Source organism: Salvia miltiorrhiza, chromosome 6 (assembly GCF_028751815.1).
Source record: "Salvia miltiorrhiza cultivar Shanhuang (shh) chromosome 6, IMPLAD_Smil_shh, whole genome shotgun sequence".
Taxonomy (NCBI): Eukaryota; Viridiplantae; Streptophyta; class Magnoliopsida; order Lamiales; family Lamiaceae; genus Salvia; species Salvia miltiorrhiza.
In genome coordinates this window covers 21,630,789-21,651,719 of record NC_080392.1, presented here as the reverse complement: position 1 = coordinate 21,651,719, position 20,931 = coordinate 21,630,789, and the positions used below count along the sequence as shown (strand labels likewise).

General features: G+C 36.9%; 1 long non-coding RNA gene across 1 annotated transcript; it reads right to left on the bottom strand.

Annotated features, from left to right (window-relative positions):
• Window positions 1-217: 217 nt before the first annotated feature.
• LOC130987485 (uncharacterized) lies at window positions 218-1,365 on the bottom strand. The gene is made up of 2 exons (XR_009089771.1): window positions 872-1,365; window positions 218-404 (listed from the first exon to the last, which is right to left on the bottom strand). It is a non-coding gene; the product is annotated as an uncharacterized LOC130987485 (long non-coding RNA).
• Between the last annotated feature and the right edge of the window lie 19,566 nt (window positions 1,366-20,931).

The following is a 20,931-nucleotide window of genomic DNA, read 5'->3' as shown; positions in this document are numbered from 1 at the left end:
CACTTTGTCACAGCCCGACCTAATCTAGTGTATAGTTAAGCCGGGGAAAGATGTGACCGGGGAACAGAGAAAGAAAATGAAAAAGGAAAGAGATTTCACTAATAAAAATGAACCAAGTTTAACAATAAATCACTATAATATTGAATAATCGTAGGCAACACTTTTAAAACTCACGAGTAGACAACTTACAGTAACACAACGACAAGTTGTCTAAATAATATAATTCTCGAAGCTATTGGTTTAAAATCTCTACAACACATCAATAAAGTAAGGTACATTAAGTGTTGCAGCGGAAACAACTCAAGTGGATTACATGTATGAGGACATGAAATCCCGAGCCTAAATTATATATATATACACCGAGGGCTTAGCTCTGCATGCTACCATCTGCATCACAGCTTAACCTGCATATTTAGAAACATACGCAGGGCTGAGTACCAAAAAGCACTCAGTGGTCATGCCGAAATAACTTTAAAGCTTGCTCTTAGAGCTATATATTGAACTTGTCATCTCAAGCATCACACATGAGTTTTATTTAAATAACTTGTGCATGCAAAACTGTAAAACTTCTCGATAATCATCATAACATCATATACGTCTGCAGACGATTACTATGTATGTACCATATCTACGCATCATATAACTTTAAGTGTTGAGAAGTAGGCCTCCTTCTCAAACACGATGACAAGCTAACTCAAAGGTTAACTGTCAACTCTGTGTACACAAATCCTGACTCGCTCAGGACCCGAATTCGTTCTTCTATGTAGATGGTAACATACAAATCTCAAATATTGGCAAGTCAATAATTTGAAAACAAATGCATACACTCAAACTTTGTATGCATCTTTAACTGTTGAGTTAGTAAGCCCACCTGATATACTTAACGATGTAGAAACTCTTGCTCACTTATCTAGCATTGTTACTGTCACCTTCATAATAGCAAGATTATAAAATAAGGTTGGATAACTAGATAAGAAGAAATAACTATAAATAGCATCCCGATAAACTTTTAATCTTTTGCAAAACTAGGGTTGCATCAACTAAACTAACCAAAAGCAAACAGTAACATCATATCTCTTGGGATATCTCAAGTTGAAAAAGTAAGAGTAACTAACCCATTCTATATAGATTAGTTTACAATTGATAACTAAAATATCAATTCAAGAATTGACCAATGACTTAAGCATAGTTTTACTCAACTATCCCAAGTAAGTAACTTCAAATATGTAATCATATATGAATCTCAACTTTGAAAAATCATATAAAATCAACCTCTTCAAAGAAAAATACATGATTTACCTTTTTAGAAATTTCTTAAAGTCTATTTTTAATGAAAATTTACAAAAATGCAATATCTCAAGTGTATAAGAAACTAGTATTGTACCCGTGCGATGCACGGTCCAATTATTCATACGTATTTGTAATACATAATAGGAGTATTATAAAAATCTATAAATATATTTAAGTGATACAAAAAAAAATTCAGAGTAATGAAATCAAATTAAAAATTTAATGAAATATATAATATAAACGAACATCGATAATATAATAATTACTGTAATAAATCTAATATTAAGTGAAAATATTTAATTTCGTGTACATACTGTACACAGACATGATATATATATATATATATATATATATATATATAGAGAGAGAGAGAGAGAGAGAGAGAGAGAGAGAGAGAGAGAGAGAAAAGATCAAATGAGATTGGACAAATGTAGTGAATGGAGAATGATTGCATAAGTCAATATATATGTTGCATAAAACGCTTGTAATGACTGCATAACGAAATTCAATTAATTATATAAAATTTTCGCTCCCTCTAGGATTCAAATCCAGGTAAAAAATTTAAGCAGCGTAATTTTGCAGCTTATGTAAGATTATATACTGAATTATAGTGTTGCCATGGCCTAATCGGAATCGCCCCAGAGTCAACGGTTCTGACCCGGCTCGTTGACCAGGGCCGGTTCTGGAACCGGAACCGCCAATAGCCTCGGGTCGGTTACGGTTCCAAAATTCTCGACCCGCGACCCGGCGATTCGGCCCGAAAACCGGCGGGCTTGGCGCGGCAGGGCTAGGCGGCACATTTTGCAGGCTCCGAGGTAGAAACCGCTGGTTTTGGGCGGTTAACCGACGGTTTCGATCAAAATTTAATTTAATTTTTTTTTTCAAATTCAAATTCAAATTTATCCTAACCAATTTTATCTATAAATACCCCCCTTTTTCCACCTTCAAAACCATCCCATAGTGTTAGCAATCCTACACGAAAGATATATTGTCTTATTCATTTCATTGTACTCACGATCTCACAAAAAATAACAATCTAACTGGAGTGCACCCCTAAAATTGATATATATATATATATATATATATATATATATATATATATATGTTTCAAAAAGAGAATTAATAATAAAACAATACATGTATATATCTATACATGTATATATATATATATATATATATAATGGTTTATTTTCTAAAATTGAATTAATAATAAAACAATTTAAGTTCACCCATAAGTGTACATAATTATCGAATTATCTTAGGAGAGTATTCATTTTAGTTTACAGTTTTAGTATTGTTCTTGAAATATTGCAATTATGTCATCGTTTTTTAAGTAGTTGAAAACTTAACATTTTTTAATATTTTCAATCGTCGAAAAGTTTACGTAACCTGCTTCAATAAAGTTAGTGTTGTCATATTGCGGTTGCATGATTTCGATGTTTTGGATTCAGTTAGTAATATGTTTGATACGCCGACTTTTAGTAACAAAAAGAATTGAGATTTTATTTTTATAACAAATTGATGGTGGATGACATTATCTTACAGTTTTAGTATTGTTTTTAAAATATTGCAATTATATCATCGTTTTTTAAGTAGTTGAAAACTTAACGTTTACAAATATTTTCAATCGTCTAAAAGTTTACGTAATCTGCTTCAATAAAGTTAGTGTTGTCATATTGCAGTTGCATGATTTCGATGTTTTGGATTCAGTTAGTAATATGTTTAATATGCCTACTTTTAGTAAACAAAAAAATTGAGATTTTATTTTTATAACAAATTGATGGTTGATGAAATTATCTTGACATCTCAATTTTTTTGTTCAAAATTCAAAATAGATTCAAAATATGGATCATGCAATATGTGTATGTGGTACGCTAGGACTATGACACGTTACATATGCCTTATAAGGACTTTCAAGGCAAAATACACGCATGGGTTAAAATAAGAATAAAAATTTCTAAAACAATAATAATAATAATAATTTTTAAATTTTTTTATCTATTTTTTTTTTTTTACCAAAAATCATTTTTTCCCCCACAATATTTATAAAAAATTATGCATATAATTGAAACACAAATATGCATAACGGTGAATAGAAATATGCTTGGGAAAGTATTGCTTTGCGACCTCTCTAGTGCCTCTCGTTGCTGCTCATCGTTGCCATAGTTATGCATATAGCTGAATATTACTATACATATTTGTGTATAACATTATGCATACTTATATTTAGGGATGTCAATCCAGCAAGAAATCTACAAAAATAAGTGCCTATATTACACAAAAATATATTGGGCCTGTTTGTTTGGCACGAATTCTATCATAGAAAAGTAATCTGATTCCAAAATATTAAATTCCTGTGTTTTGTTAAATTTTTGTCAGGCAGATAAAGTAATAAGAATCCTGAAAATAACGAAAGTTGTGCAACTTTTCAGGATTCTTATTTCTGACTTTTCTTTGGTATTCTTTTTCCTCATTGTCAGGATTCTTACTTACATATATATTCAATATTATTTGTATTATTTTATAAAAGGCAAGTTACTTATTATTATTAATTATTATTATTATTATTATTATTATTATTATTATTATTATTATTATTATTATTGATTAATTCATTCATGAATTATTTTAACAAAATCATAATTTAATTCTTAGAATTATGAATCATACTTATTATTATTATTATTATTATTATTATTATTATTATTATTATTATTATTATTATTATTATTATTATTATTATTATTATTATTATTATTATTACATAACTTATTTTAAACAAATTATAATTTAATTCTTAGAACTATGAATCATACTTTATTATGAAAATCTTAATTTAATTTTTTAAAACTATAAATCATATTATTATTATTATTATTATTATTATTATTATTATTATTATTATTATTATTATTATTATTATTATTATTATGTAAGAAAAAAAATTGAATTTAATTTTAGAATTATAAATCATATAATTAACCTTAATAATGTACTTTGTTGTTACTATAAAATTAATTAGAGAAATTTATTATGAAGATTAAATTACAATTCTCTTATATATACACAATTTATTTTAGCCCTTCCATATATATAATATATACACACGATTTATTATGTTTATACAATCAAAAGGCCCAATGTAAAATTTAATGCATTATTTCATATTGATATATTGACTTTAGGGCTCTGTTTGAAAGATATGTTAGGATATAGCAAGATAGTTTAAATCAAGATATGTATCATAGATAACATGTGATTGATATCATTTATCTGTGTTTGATAGACAAGATAAAAAAATATAGATATCATGAATGAGTTGTTTGATACTCTAGATTAAAATTTAGATTATATAATGAAATTACTATTTTAACCTTATAATTTTAAATTACTCAATTTTAAAAAAAATCCGAACAAATGAAATTAAAATTGATCTGATTCAACCCCACTAACCAAATAAATAATTTTTGTTTTCGAGGAGCTAGCCAAACAAATAATTAAATTCAAAAATCTCACCCAAAGTAAACAATACCCCACTGACCAAACAAATGAAATTAAAATAAAATAAATTAAAAATCTCAGCCAAAGTAAATCTCATATTACTCACTACCCCCTCCCTCGATGTCTTCTTTATCTGTCGCCGACTCACTGCCAACTCGAACCCCCTGTTCCTCATTTGTCACCGGCACAAACAAATTCTCCATTCCCCGACACCGCTCTCTTCTTTCATTCACACTGAAACGCGCCCGCCTTCCCCCCATATTAGATTTGAAAATCGCAGCGAAGTGTTCTCGGCGATTTTCAGCTAGCTAATTTGAGGATGGTGCCCTTTTCTTCTTTTTACTTCTTCATTTCAATTTATGTTCCAGTCGATTTTTTCTTCGTTGCTTGGGAAGAATGAAAAATCAACTTGCTTGGGTGAATTTTGAATGAAAAATCAAAGGGTAATTAAGACAATTTTCAATATCAGATTCAAGATAGCAACGGTATCCGAGGGGGGTGAGCGGATGGGTATTACCGAAGGAACAGTGAAATTTCACCGGGCCTTCCCTTTTTTCCGGGCTTCGTGAGATGCGTATCTGAGTACCAAACACAGGTATTACACGGTATACCTCTGCTATTCTGCCATAATACAAGCTACCAAACGTGGTATAGTAAAATAGTAGTACTATATATTATCCAGCAGATAACAAAATTTTAGATACCCATTGAATTATAGAGAGCTGCTGTCGGCGGGAAAAAATTGTAGGCCAAAACTTGGCATTAATATGCGGTAGATTATATCAAGAAAGACAGAATCTGCCACAGAACTACGCTGCTTCGCGCAGTACATTTCAGAAAATTGTTTGACCTACCTAGAGGTCTAGGATTCAGCTGAAATTTTGCAGAGAACGACTACACATGATGAAGTTATTACAGTAAAAATTTCAAGTTATTTGGACTCCGAAAACATCATCAAAAGTACCCTGAAACATACTGTTCTGTCTAACTCGAAAACTGACAGCAATGCTCAATGACATATCACTCATATTTTTCTCAAATAAAAGCTATAGGATCTCAAATACATCATCTTAATATACATTAGCACGCTTTAGCTTAACTTAATTCATGTTCAACACATCAACATATAGTAGCATGCTTAATATCCTCCAATTATTATCATATAATCTCATTTTACAACTCAAAGAGTACAATTACACAAGCATCAAACAAATAGCTATCCTATAACAAAAAATTCCAAATCCACCAATCCATCTAAACTAAACTTATTGGGAAATCATGATTTCTTTTGAGTAAATACCCAAATAACTCTCAATAATATCTTTGCATACATATAAACATTTATACATAGTCAATTAATGCTAATATAAAGGGAATAGATTCTAGGGTTCATGAAAGAGGCTGAAAATTGGGGCTTTGGGATAGAACTTTGATTCCTATCATCCTATCACTAGATTCTAGTGAATATATACCTCAAGTACATATAACATTTTGTTTAATATCTCACTTTAGGAATCTCAGAGAGAAGTCACCTATGCCTCGATTATTTTGGCATGAACTCAGAAATCACAAGCAACATCAAACATTTCTTCAATAACAAGTTAAATACTTAACTTTTCGACGAGGAGGGACGCGACCCTGTTCAGTCGAGCCAAGACGACGATGATGACGGCAGCGCTTGCTGCCTCGGAGGGGATCGTGTAGCAGCAGTAGCGGCGTCGTGAATGGAGCGGCGCCGCTGAATCGCCGGTCTTCCACAGACGGCGGAGGTGGCAGCCGAACCATGACGGCGGGAGTAGAAAAGAATTAGGGCTCGTTTTCCTTTCTCTCCTTCTCGAGTATGGATTCAAGGCAGAGACGGGCGAAGCTCAGCCGTTCGTTGGCCTTCCAGTCGCGACAGTAGTAATTTCCTTCTTCTAAGAATTAGGGCTCCACATCGGAAAAGAATGGGGAACGGAGAGGACTTCCGGTGCGAGAACTTCGACCACGTCGAAGAGGAGGCTGCTGTATTGCCGAATGAGGGGAAAAACATCAGATGTGAGATAGAAGAGATTTTTACTGATTTGAAGTCGGTTTCTTAAGCAGCTGCGTGAAAAGCTGAAGGATACGTGCCAGACGAATAGCTAATCTGGATTAATAAATCTAATCGACAGCTTAGAGCTAAGTGATTCACTGCTAACACAAAGACTTGGGCTTGGGCCTCTTTAATATAATCATTGGCCCAAATGATAAAGTATTGGGCTTAGTTAAACTTAGCCCATATATACATGTATTGGACTCTATTCCAAAACTTAACAAAATCACTAGCCCAAACAATAATTATTGGGCTTTTTGCATAAAATTGAGACTTCTCTTTCTTCTTTAAAATAATAGAAAATAGAAAATAATATTAACAATACATATATACCGTAGTGAAAATGCCGGGTGTTACATCCTCTCCCCCTTAAAGAAATTTCGTCCTCGAAATTTGACTACATCAGACAATAATTCTAGATACTTCTCTTTTACATCGAACTTGTGCACCCCTTTAGAATGCGGAATATTGAGAAAAACTTCATCCCCCTTTTTAAAAATTCAAGTCAAATCAACGAGTATCTATAAAATGTTTCTGTTGCTCTTGAGGTTCTTTGAGCAGTTGTCGAATTTGTCGGATAAGCGTAATAATTTCTTCAACCGCATCAGGTCCTGTTACTTTTCTTTCACTTACCTCATGTCAATAGAGTGGAGATTAATATTTCTTTCCACAATAAGCTCCATATGGTGTCATATCAATTGTTGCCCGAAAGCTATTATTGTAGGCAAATTCAATGAGTAGCAAAGCTTCTTCCCAATTCATCCTTCAATCTAGTGCATAATGCGGCTTCTGAGTACGCGTAATGCACCTTGAAATGGTCGTCTCCTGCCTGTTGGCGGGGATTCGCTCCTTCTGAAAAATCATTTTTGAAAGAGAGTTTTGGAATCCGGAATCAATCACGATTGCCAGTGTCCCCCGTCGCTAAAGTAGCCACTTCTTCACTCTAGTACAATAGTCTATATCACATCTTCCCAGGTTTAAAGATTTCCGTCAAATTGCTCATCTGTTACTGGATGAAAGGCTATTTTAAATTTGGCCGAATTCCCAAAATCTAAAGACCATATGAAATCGGTCTTGTGTATCAAAGATGGATTTGGTCGAGCATTGTTGCAATGTGAAAGAGTTATGATTAATCGGTCATGAAAACTTAGACCGCAAGAACTGAATTGCTCAACACAACTTGGAATTAACAACAATAGTATTATGGAATGAAATGTGGAATTGATACAGCTCATAAAAATTTAAAATACTTATTTGAGCAAATGATCTAAGTATGAGGCAAGGAATATAGCTCAAATTAGTAAGGGACTATGATTGTAGAATAAATTATCACCCACGCAAAGCCAATATAGTAGTGGATGCCTTGAGTAGAAAAACTCAAGTTAACTAAGGATTTCTCCTTACCCATGAAGAAAATTGATCAAGGAATTCGAAAGGTTGAATTTAGAAGTGGTTTTACCACCACAAACCATAGAAGCTGTAATTGCAATTTCAACAGTAGCTCCTGATTTGAGAATCATAATTGTTACAATACAAAGGAAAAATGAAAAGGTAGAAAAATTACGGGTAAGGATTCTAATAGAAGAGATCAATACTTGCCAAAAAGCTAGGGGTACTGCTATCATGTTTGAGAAAAGTTGTGTACCCAATACTGAACAGTTGAGAGTAAAGCTCATGATACGCTATATAGTGCCCACCAAAGAAGCACTAAATTATATCAAGATCTCAAACAAAAGTTTGGTGGGAAGAAATGGAAATGAGATATATCTTCATTAGTTGAAGGAATGTTTGGCTTGCCCACAAATAAAGGCGCTACCTCGAAATCCTATGGGAAGTAACAACCATTATCTGTGTCAACCTTATAAGGCACATATCAAGATGTGTGTCACAAAACTCTCAATCATAATCAACCACGGTCTTCTTCCATTGCTTTAAATTGGTAAATTACGTCTCATTTTTGCTGACGACGGCTTCTGAAAACACGTTGTTAGGTCCGGGGGGTCTCGAATAGGTGTATGGGGGGGAATACACCTATAGGCTATTTTTCTGACTATCTACTGACCTCAATCAGAGGGATCTCAGTCAGAGATTAAAACGAAACTTTACACGCAAACTAAGACTCCTGTTATACTGAAATTAGTTTTGACCAACAGGGTTGACGACTGATACTGAAAGCTCTTCAGTAAAGAGTTATCAGTTAAGTTACTGGAACTTAACTGATCCAAGTAAGGGCTTCAGTCGTGTTTGCTAAGAAAGAGATGATATCGCTCTTCCTTACTATCAGAGGATAGTTCAGTCAGATTGATATCATACGCAGCGGAAATTAAACTTAGTTTCGCAATAGCCTCGGTGGAGCAAGTTGTTGGATTAAGGTTTCTCTTTGCTGTTAGTCAGTGTTCAGTTTTATCAATTGAAATGGCACAAGTAAGAATGTAAAACTGAAAGCTGTAAACAACACAGAGACTTTTACGTGGTTCGGAAAAACACTTTCCTACATCCACGGCTGGTTGATCAGACCAACAATCCACTCTGCAAGTGCTTGCCTGGTGCACTGCAAACCGTACCCGTGTGCTTGCCTGGTGCACACAACCGTAAACTGAAGATAACCCCTCTTCAGCACCCACACACCTCGCGTAGGATTTCCCTGCTAAGCACACCTCATGCTCAGACTTTTCACTCGGAGTTCAGAGTACCTTCCTAAACTCCGAATCACTCAAACACTCTTATGGGGGAGAGGTTTAAACGAGTGCCAACTATACTTACAAAGAACAAGTTCTTTGAAGCAAGTTTGACCTTTGGCTTCTAGGTAAACAGATATATGCCTAGGGTCTAAGAATGTATGTAATCAGCAGTGACTGATTTTGGCTTTGGAATTCTCTTCTTCGATTCAAGCTTTGGGCGTTTAAGCTTTAGGCTGAGTAGCAGTTTCGGCAGAGCTTCAGCTTATGTCGTTGAATCGGTGAAGATTGAAGTGATCCTCGAGCGCTATTTGTAGGAGAACTCTTGAATAGATCCGTTGGCGTAAATCATCCTCAAGATTTCTTCCGTTGGAGAGCAATTCGAATTTGGGCTGAGGCTTCAATCTTCGAGGTTCCTTGTCTGTGTGGAAACGGCTCTCTTTGATGGACAGGAGATGTGACATCTCTGAAAAGTAACCACCAGATAGGAATGACCTCTGCAGAGATAAGATATTGAGATCTCTGCATTTAATGCGGCTGTACTTGTGCGTACGTGGATTCCTCTGAACGTTGGAAGATCAGTCCTAGGAGGAATGTTCAACTGATACTTGACTTTAGTATCAGTCCATTGCTCGCATTAAATAATCAGTCTTCAACTGATTCTTCAACTGATACTTCAGTTGGTATCTGCAGTCTTCAGTCTTTAGTCTTCGTTCTTCAGTCTTCGACACCGCAACTAAACTAGAAACGAACTTTAACACTTGAGTTCAAAACGATTCTAGTCTATTACATATAAGTCCTATAATTTTGGTATCATCAAAACAAGGGTTAGGATATTCCACAAGGTTCCCAACAATTTCCCCCTTTTTGATGATGCCAAAACCACACAGCAGTTCTAGACAACAAAAAGACTGAACTCACAGTACAAGTTCTAAACAAGGGGTGAAAACAGTTCCCCCTTAACAATAGGACCTAAACAACTTGTACTTAGAGCAAGAACGAAAACAGTTCTAAAAACAGAACTAAAAAGAAGACAGAAAAACCATAATCAGAGCCTGGACAAAGAGTCATTGTCTTCAGGTTGAGATCAAAAAGAAGTTCATTTCATTAAAAAAAAAAAAACTGATAAGCCATCAGTCGAGGTACAGAGCAAGACTTACATTGGAGTAAAAAGAAAAACAAAAACATCATGGGGAAACCCATGGACTCCAGCAGTCTGCTTGGCTGCGCCTTGAACTTCTTGATCTTCATCTTCTGTCTTCGTGACTTCATGTTCCTAAGCATGTTCCACTCTCACTTGTGTCCCGTTGAATTGAGGTCTCTTCTGAAACGTCATCCTTCTGGTGATCCATAGCTATCCCCATCTACAGTCAAGAAATAGGGACAAGAGTAACCTTCTCAAAAGGTTGCTCACTGACTCTGACTTTCCCAACTTTCCCCCTTTTTGGCAACATCAAGAAGAGAGATGACCATGGAAGCTGAAATCAAATGAGACTTCAACTCCAATTCTCAAGTTGTGGAGACGACTTGAGAAAGGGAGGAGTCCCGAATATGCAGAAGGAGAGGGACGTCAGGAGTGGGTGAAGAAGAATGAAAAAGAAAGGACGGAGAAGGTGGGGAGACAGAGGAATGATGAGAAGCAGTGTGAAGGAAATGAAAGTATGTATAGCATCATTAGAGATAATCATGAGATGCAGCTATACATACTATCCGGAGAGCGAGGAGACAGACAAGGAGAAAAGAATATGTGAAGATGGAGAATCGAATCAGTGGTAGTCGTGAGGACTAGCACTGTCGATTTTGCGCCGGATGGCAATGAGCTTCTGCGCATTGCTGTTGCACCACATGGAGGCTTCACCAAAAGGCGAGAAGCTTCCTGAGAAACAGGTGAAGTCTGTCCAGATTTTAGACAGGAACTTCCAATCCATGTGCCGGGCATGAGGATGGAAGACGCTCGCTTCGTTGGATACAAGTGAGGGTAGAGCAAACTTTGACGCCGGAGAGACGTTGAGATCCAGTGGAAGGGTCCGGTGAAGACCAGGTATGTGAGCGTCATTCTTCCACTCCATGACTTTGCAGTCATAGATTTCTCCTTTAGTCGGAACAAATTTTCTCTGCAGCTTTTGAAACAATTGAAACTTTTTCTCACAGTGAAGGCTGTGGAGAGTTGTTAGTTGATTCAGAAAAATCGTGAAGACAACATGGTATAAATAGACAAGAAGTGAACCATGTAAAAGATGAAAGGTTTTTCGAAAACTGTGCCTAAAATGCAATTTGAAGAGAAAATTCGCGTCCGCCGTCACTGCGAGGGACTGTGTTTTCTAAAAAGTTGAAAGGCATCATTACATACTGTCATGTTAATGAGCTTTTCAAGAAATTTTATTGCAGAGGCAAAAAGGTTGGAAGGATTTTTGACAAAAAGATCAGGACAAGTTCAATCAAAACAGATTTTCACTTTATAAAAATCTTGTCCTTCTCGGATATTCCATTTTCCAACAAATCCATCAATCAGTTAAAGTTTTTTTTTTTTTTGAAAGATTTTGAACTAAAAACTGATCAGTTACAGAAAAGATTTTGAACTAAAAACTTAAAGCTCATAACTGAAATAACTGATTTTGAAAGGTAAGCATGTAAAATACTTACTGATCAAGTGATCATAGTAGTCAGTTAATACCACGTGATCCTGGTTGATTCAACAGGATGACTTTTCCTTCAGATGAGCATTCGGACTTCATTGCTTTCCACGTCGGCGATCGTGGAAGCAGCAGTTGGTTGACCACCAGTCAGCATGACTGTTTGAGAAAATCTTCAAACACAGCATCACTCTTCAGGGTTGATGAGGCCGATCTTTGCACAAAGATCATTGAACCTTTCTTCTGAAAGAGCCTTGGTCAGCAGGTCCGCTCTCTGAATAGCAGTGGGAATCCATTCCACAAAGACATTCTTCTTTTCGACATGATCACGAATGAAGTGATGTCGAATTTCGATATGTTTTACTCTTGTGTGGTGAACTGGATTCTGGGAGATTGCAATAGCACTGGAGCTGTCGCAATAGATAGGAACTTCCTTTTCGTCGATCCCATAGTCCTTTAGTTGATGGACTAACCACAGGATTTGTGAGCAGCAGCTTCCGGCAACAACATATTCAGCTTCAGTTGTAGAGGTGGCGACTGAAGTCTGCTTCTTTGAAAACCAAGAGATGAGCTTGTTGCCTAGGAATTGACATGTTCCGGAGGTTGATTTGCGATCAAGCTTGCATCCACCGAAGTCTGAGTCTGAATATCCGGTGAGCTTGATGTCGTCGTCTGCTGGATACCACAATGTTAAATTGGGTGTGCCTTTGAGATATCTCAGAATCCGCTTAGCTGCATCCAAATGAGCTTCTTTAGGATCTGATTGATATCTTGCACATACCCCGACTGCAAATGCGATATCTGGTCTGCTCGCAGTCAAATACAGCAAAGATCCAATGATTTCTCTGTACTTCTTCGAAGAGACAGATTTTCCTTCTAAACCTGGATCAACTTTCCAGTTTGTGTTCATCGGGATCTTGACTGACTTCATGTGCTGAATACCGAACTTAGCTATCAGCTCCTTGGCATACTTGGACTGGCTGATCAGTATTCCTTCGTTGGTCTGCTTGACTTGCAATCCGAGAAAGAAATTCATTTCTCCCATCATGGACATTTGAAACTTGTTGGTCATGATGTCAGCAAACTTCTTGCACATGTGTTCGGATTTGGATCCAAAAATTATGTCATCGACATAAATTTGAACAAGCAAGAGATCTTCTCCTTCTTTGAGAGTGAACAGAGTTCTGTCCACAGATCCCTTTTTGAAGCCTTGTTCAACCAGATACTCCGAGAGAGTATCATACCACGCTCTTGGTGCTTGCTTCAACCCATAGAGCGCTTTCTTAAGCTTGTACACCTTTTCTGGTCCAGCAACCTCAAACCCTGGAGGTTGTTCCACATAGACTTCATCTGCGAGCACTCCATTGAGAAATGCGCACTTGACATCCATTTGGTGTACCTTGAAACCTTTGTGAGCTGCGAAGGCTAAGAAGAGTCTGACTGCTTCCAATCTGGCAACTGGGGCGAACGTCTCGTCGTAGTCGATTCCTTCTTCTTGACTGTATCCTTTAGCCACTAGCCTTGCTTTGTTTCTCACAACGTTTCCTTCTTCGTCTTCCTTGTTCTTGAAAATCCATTTCAAGCCAATCACCTTTGCATCGTCTGGTCGATCCACAAGCTCCCAAACTGAATTCCGGTTGAATTCATTGAGTTCCTCTAGCATTGCGATGACCCACTCAGTGGACTTCAGAGCTTCTTCAATATCCTTGGGCTCTGTAGTTGATAAGAAACAGCTGAAATTCTTATCTTCATTGATGCAGTTCTGGTTGATGTCGAAGACGAGGTTGCACATTGATCTCCGAGTCTTGACGCCATCTGATGGTTCTCCAATGATGTTCTCCTTTGAGTGGAGTTCAAACCATCTTCGATACTTCTTGATTTCTTCTGGGGAAGGTGGGGCTTCTTCGGTCAGAATTGCTCTGGGTGTTGAGCACCTTCTGGAGCAGGGGAGAGTTGAGCTGGAGCGGCTTTTGCGCGTTCAACTCGATCGTCAGCAACTGGAGTTCCCCCTTGACTGATGCCATCTGTATTGGCTCCAGTCTGAACTTCAGACCTTTGGTTTATCTTCTGATACTGAAGCATTTCAGTATCTTCATCTTTCCCAGGTCCCCACACCAAGACAGTAGAGGGCTCGAGGTTGTGGATTTTAGCTTTGGAACGTTCAGCGATCTGAACATACTTTTCAGCATCTTGTTCCCTGAAACCATCTGTAGACTCATCAAAGATCACATGAGGTGTTTCTTCAACACAAAGAGTTTGAGTATTAAACACTCGATAGGCTTTGCTTGAGCGTTCTGTTCCAGAGTATCCAAGGAAAACTCCTGGATCAGCCTTACTATCGAAAGTGTTTAACCTCTTCTTATCATTGTTGTGTATGAAACACTTAGAACCGAAAGCATGAAAGTAGGCAATCGATGGCTTTCTGTTCTTCCATAACTCGTATGGAGTTCTTCCATGTCTCTGAGTGAGGAAGGAGCGATTCTGCGTGTAGCATGCGTTGTTGACTGCTTCGGCCCAAAACTTTAAGGGGAGTTTTGACTCGGCTAGCATAGTCCTTGCTGCTTTCTTTAGAGACCGGTTTCTTCTTTCTGCAACTTCGTTCTGCTGTGGAGTTCTTGCTGCAGAAGTTTGATGACTGATTCCTTGTTCATCACAATACTTACGAATGACAGTATTGAGGAACTCAGTCCTACGATCTGATATGATGCTGATGATGTTGACTTCCTTTTCAACCCTCAGTCTTCTCAGCAGCTTTGGCAGTTCCTCCAGTGTCTATTTCTTCTTGAAGAGGAATATAACCCAAGTATATCGTGAATAATCATCAACGACTACTAAGGTATACTTTCTACCATTGTAGCTTCTTGGAGTGATCGGGCCAAACAGATCCATGTGAAGTAGATGCAGAATCTTTTCAGAGGAGTGTCCTGACTTTGACTTGAATGACATCCGCGTTTGCTTTCCTCTGAGGCATGCTTCACATTCTTGCTTCTTCTGGAATACAATAGAAGGAAGACCTTCTACCAGCTGATGCTTAGCAAGTTTGTTGATCGTCTTGAAGTTGAGATGGTTGAGTCTCTTGTGCCATAGCCAATTGAGCTCCGAGCTGCTTGAAGGAATATTAAACTGAATTAACGTTCCGCTTTGCCCGATGATCGTTTCTTGGATTATTATTAATTTATCATACAATGATTAATCCTAACATGCTCCTATGAATTTAACAGCTGCACGTTGGAGTTCAGAAATACCTGAAGAATTCAGAAGAATTCGTCAATCTGTCGCTGAACAGGTCAGCCAACTTCAACGCTCCGTTTGACCCCTCAAACGACCTCCAATCGTATTTTGTGCAGAAATACGACTTCTTCGTCTTCGAAAGAGCTTTCTGTGGCCGCCTGTTTCACCTCAATCGGAGTTCTGTAGAGGAAGTTATGGCTGTTCTTCGGAGACTGCCAGAACTTGATTTCCTGCGAAAAAACTGACTCCAGCTCAGATCTTCTGAACTGTATCCCGCTCAGCTTTCACCGTTGGATGGACAACGAACTGTGAAAGTCCCACGAGAGAAAAAATCTCCTCACGTTTCGTGCGCCCCACAGCTCTCCAAAAACCCTAATATTTTTATCAGTATGTTTTCCTGAGAGCTGACAGCTGTATTTATAATAAAATAAATACGTGTAGGCACAGAATTAGTGTAGGAGGCATTTTTCTCTTCTTCTAGGGCTAGGAGACTTTGGGCCAGTCCAGGGACCAGATACAAGGAATAAAGATGGGCCTCAAATAAATTAATTTATCTATGGTCAGCCCAGGCCATAATTAATTTATAAATATCAGTTCATTCCACTAGAGAACCGATATTAACTTACCCCTTTATTGCCGGTGATGAGTCGGGGCTTGTATTTAGACTTATTAAATCCTCGTATTTAAAATCTCCGACATCCATTAATTAATGAGTTAATGGGCTCAATTAGCACTTCTTGGATAAGAAAAGGAAAAAATGTCCACCCAAATAAAAATATGGAAAAACTAGCCTTTTTTAATGTAAATGTACAATTATACCCTTAATACTGTTACACACTTTTTCGGAAAAGTGTGTAATAACGTAAAAGTGTGTAATTGCAAAAAAGTGTGTAACAGTGTAAAATACACTGTTACACACTTTTTCAAAAATCGTGTAATAGTGTATTTTACAATGTTACACACTTTTTCTCAAAAATGTGTAATTACGTAAAAGTGTGTGATTGCGAAAAAGTGTGTAACAGTGTATTTTACACTGTTACACACTTTTTCGCTTATAAAATGTGTGTAATAGAGTATTTTATACTGTTACACGCTAAAAGGGTATTTCAGTCAAAAATGCTATTATTTCCATATTTTTATTTGTATGGCTAGAATTTCCTATAACTAAAAGGTTTTGACTAGAGTAGGGTGCTGCCTCTTAATTAATTATAGCTCTGACAGCCTTAATTAATTAATCTCTTTTGTAATCCTTAAGCAGTACCACTCAAACCTTATTATTGCGCCTGAACTTAATCAACCTGCAGGGTTTAGCGCAATAAACATTATTGAGCTCCTTAAGGGGATGTCATTATCCTATATGGATATGAGTACCAATACAGATAATCAGATATCATATATTAACCGTTATCACCCAAGATACAGAGTACTCAAGTTACTATATAACTCTCGCTCATAGTAAGTCAAAGTGATAAACGAATCAACATATATATCTGACATCTTATTAGTATTAAGATCTTATAAGTCACCGAGATCTTTAATTCTTCACTTAAGTCAGATAGAAGAATATATCTCACTGTGGTCCTATCAATACGTATGACGTACCAGTATAGATAAGTAGTCAAGACAAACTACTTCCATCTATACCGCAGCCTAAACCAATAACTTGTCCTAGAGTTATTTCGGCTGTGATAATATTATATCTCTTAAGGTTAATCCAATTATATGGTCTTTTTTGATCTACAGCACACCATATAATCTACTTATATAGAGATAAAGAACATACATATGCAATCATGAACACAATCAGATAGGAGATTGGATAGTGGTAACAGGAAACATTGTATACAAGCATAAAACGTTCTTGCTTTCAGTATACAAATCCAACAATCTCCCACTTATACTAAAGCAAACTTTTAGTATACAATGTGTCTATTTACCAATAACACTTCTCCCACTTATACTTAAAGTTTCCTAAGTGGGTGGCTTCAACCGCATTCCCATCTTTCAATGACCATTTGCGATAAGCCTTTTGTGAAAAGATTAGTAGGTTTCTCCAATATGTGAGAATTTATTCTATGAGCACAAAAACCTCGATTTACGAATAATCGTATAACTTGGTACTGCTCCATGTGTTTGACCCCTTGTGGTTCTTGGATTCCTTAGAGTTTGCAACTGCATTTGAGGTATCACGAAAGTGATGCTCTCACGCAAACTAGGAATTACCCTTAGATCCTGGAGGTAGTGGTCAAACCAAAAGGTTTTACCTCCCAAGGAAAACACATAGCTCGAGGTAATTATTCTTTGTTCCGGTCAGCCTGGAAATCCGAAATCATATAATCCTAAAAGGAACTAAACTGTCTAACTGGTAAACTATCCTTATTCTCTAGTCAGGGACTTGAAAATATAATTTACCACAGTTCAGTATCCTTAACTAGGACTATATATATCTTACAACCATGCTAACTGCATAGCAAATATAAGATCTCGTACATAGTAATCCATACATGAAGCTATCTACTGCGGAAAACGTAGAATACTGCCTTCATTTCCTCAACCTTAATAGGCATCTTAAGACATAGTCTTTAGATAAAGGAACACCATATCTAAAAGGTAGCAATCCTTTCTTGGCGGTATTCATACTAAAATGAGCATTCACAGTATCAATGTAAGGCACTCGAGATAGGCCCAACATCTTTTTCTAGTGATCCCTTATAACCTTGATCACAAAGATGTATACCGTACCTCCTTAGTCTTTCATCTGAGACTGTTCGGATAACCATTACTTTATGTCTTGACAATAGCTCCATATTGTCGCCAATTAGGAGGATATTATCTACATAAAATGCAAGATAAACCACATCACCGATGACACGAGAGCGATTGACACGAGATGTTTCTCTCCCTCCCTCACGTAACCTTCAGGTTGTTGCACATGGACGTCCTTACCTTTTACAAGGTAATATATATGACATCCATTTGCCAGACCTCGATGGTTTAAGTGAGCTGCTATGGGAAAAATGGTCCGAATGTTCTGAGCATGGCACTGGCGAAAATATCATCATAAACTATACCCTTACACTGGGCATAACTTTTCGCCACCATTCTAGCTTCGAAAGCTACGACCTTGCTCATTCGGGCCTGTCATTATCTTGTATACTCACTTACAACCTAAAGCTTTACTGCCTCCTGGTAGCAAGATTTTCTGGTATACACCCATATTCTTAATGGATTGCTCCATTGAGGCGTGCCAGGAATCTACATTCTCGTCTTCCACTAATTCCAAGTAGATATCTGGGTCGATTCTCTTATATTCACTACCAGGGACTGAATCCAAAGATCTTCCCAAGAACATAAATCGATCGGATTGTCCCACAACCCTCCCACTACAATGGATCTGTGGTGGCACATGTGTGTCAACAGTGCGTGCAGTGTCTTGTGGTACAAAACTCTTGCACACTTGGCTTGGGTGATAGAATCGCCTGTCTAATGTCTTCAATTTCTTGAAGCACACTATCTGACTTGGATTAGTGATTACTCCCATAGTCCACTTCTAAGAATCGTGTGTCATTGCTAATAACCACCTTCTGATTCTTTAGGACTAATTGCAAAGATACATAACTCATCATCAAACATATTTTTCGAAGAGTGACCTATTTCTTCTCTCCACCACACCATTTTATATATAGGGATTACACGGTGTAGTAAATTGGGTTGGAATCCCAAACACTGACAATGAATCAGAAAAGATCATTCCTAACACATTATTGGCCCTTTATCCCCTTTGCCATGAATGACCCGGTCTCCATCTTTTCCTCTATACAGGATTCGCAGGTTTGAAATAGTACAACCTGGATTGAATCCAATGTACTTATTTAGACACGAGCCTTTGGATCCTGTTAAGATAGATGTGACCTATTTCTAGGGTATCAATATATGTGTAAGATCCTCATGAGAGATTGGCCTTAACTTTTCTCTTTCTTTTGTTCGATGATGTAAATGCAATATAAAGGTATTTGGTAGACAAGTTATAGTATGAAGAGATATGTTCAAAAATACCAGAATAGACAACTTTGTCATTTCTTATGATAGAAACATCTACTATCAAAAATGATATAAGATCCATCTATTCAAAATTTTGGAACATGATAAGGAAATCTCAAAAACTAAACTATGTCTTTCGTACTTAAAGACAAGTCTCCAATTGCAACAACTGCGATTCTAGTCACGTTGCCTATGAAGACAATCATCTCATCACTTCTCAGCTTCCTTGTCAGCTTATAAAAGCCATGCAAGATGTAACAATCATTATCAGTTTATCTCGTTATCCACTACTCACAACTGAGTAGAAAACGAGCTGACATGTCTCAGTTACTATAGCAAGTGAAGTACCTTAACCCTTTGCCTTGAGTATTGAAAGAAGAAATCTCCAATACTCAATCTTATCACACCACTACTCCCACTATTTCCCTTGTCTTTCTTGCCCCTTGGATCCTTCTTCTTCCCGTCTTTCGACGAAGAAGATGGCTCTCCTTTGGCAATAACAAGTGCTTGCACATCTCTTTCCCACAACTTCCTTAGTTGTAACTAGAGCATTCAACAACTCAAAAAGAGTATTATCCTTCTTGCTCATAACAGCGTTGAGGCGAAAGTTCTTGATAAAAAGACATGGGAAGAGAGTTCAAGATAATATCGACTTTTGCCTCACCGTCGATACTCCCACTGAGCAAGTCAAGTTCGTCAAACTTTGCATGACATGCTTGTGCACTGAGCTGTGTTCACTCATAAAAATAACAAGATTACTCTCATCAAATTTAAATGAGCAGCTCAGTCCGACTCTCCGAACACTTTCTTGAGATTCAGCATGATGCTAATAGCATCGTCCATGCCCTGATGTTGGAGCTACAAGGCTTGTGACATTATACTCATAATATAGCATATAGCCACACTATTCGTCTCATGCCACCTTTTATGTAATTCCTTTTTCTCATCAGTTGACTCATTGTTCGGACCATAAGAACGTGGAGTAGTAAGCAACACAAAAATTGTGTTAGTTTGTGATAAAGATAGAAATCCAAAACTGCGTTTCCATTTTATATATGTGGACCAGTAAAAAGAACTTAGTGCAAGAATAAATAAAACAGTAGGAGACATAGACATATCTGAAAGTAAACAATTTAAACATGTAAGAACATGAACACATATAGTTCGTAACAATAATATTGTAACCTTTTGATAAAAACAATATTAGTGAAACCTCCAACCGCCCAAAAAATTCCATGTGCAAGCCACGAAGGGTGGACGTTTACACATAAACTCCTCAACCAGACTATTAACCTAGTCATTTAATTTCCATCCATGTCAACTTAATCTTTTGACAAAGGAAATTAATAGTTGGCACCTTAACTAGACCATATCATTATCAAGAAGGGACTCCGATGGGGAGTTGTACATTGTACTTGAAATGATATCTAAGTAATGACTACAATTTAACCTTGAAAATTAAATTCTCGAAATTAACATACTC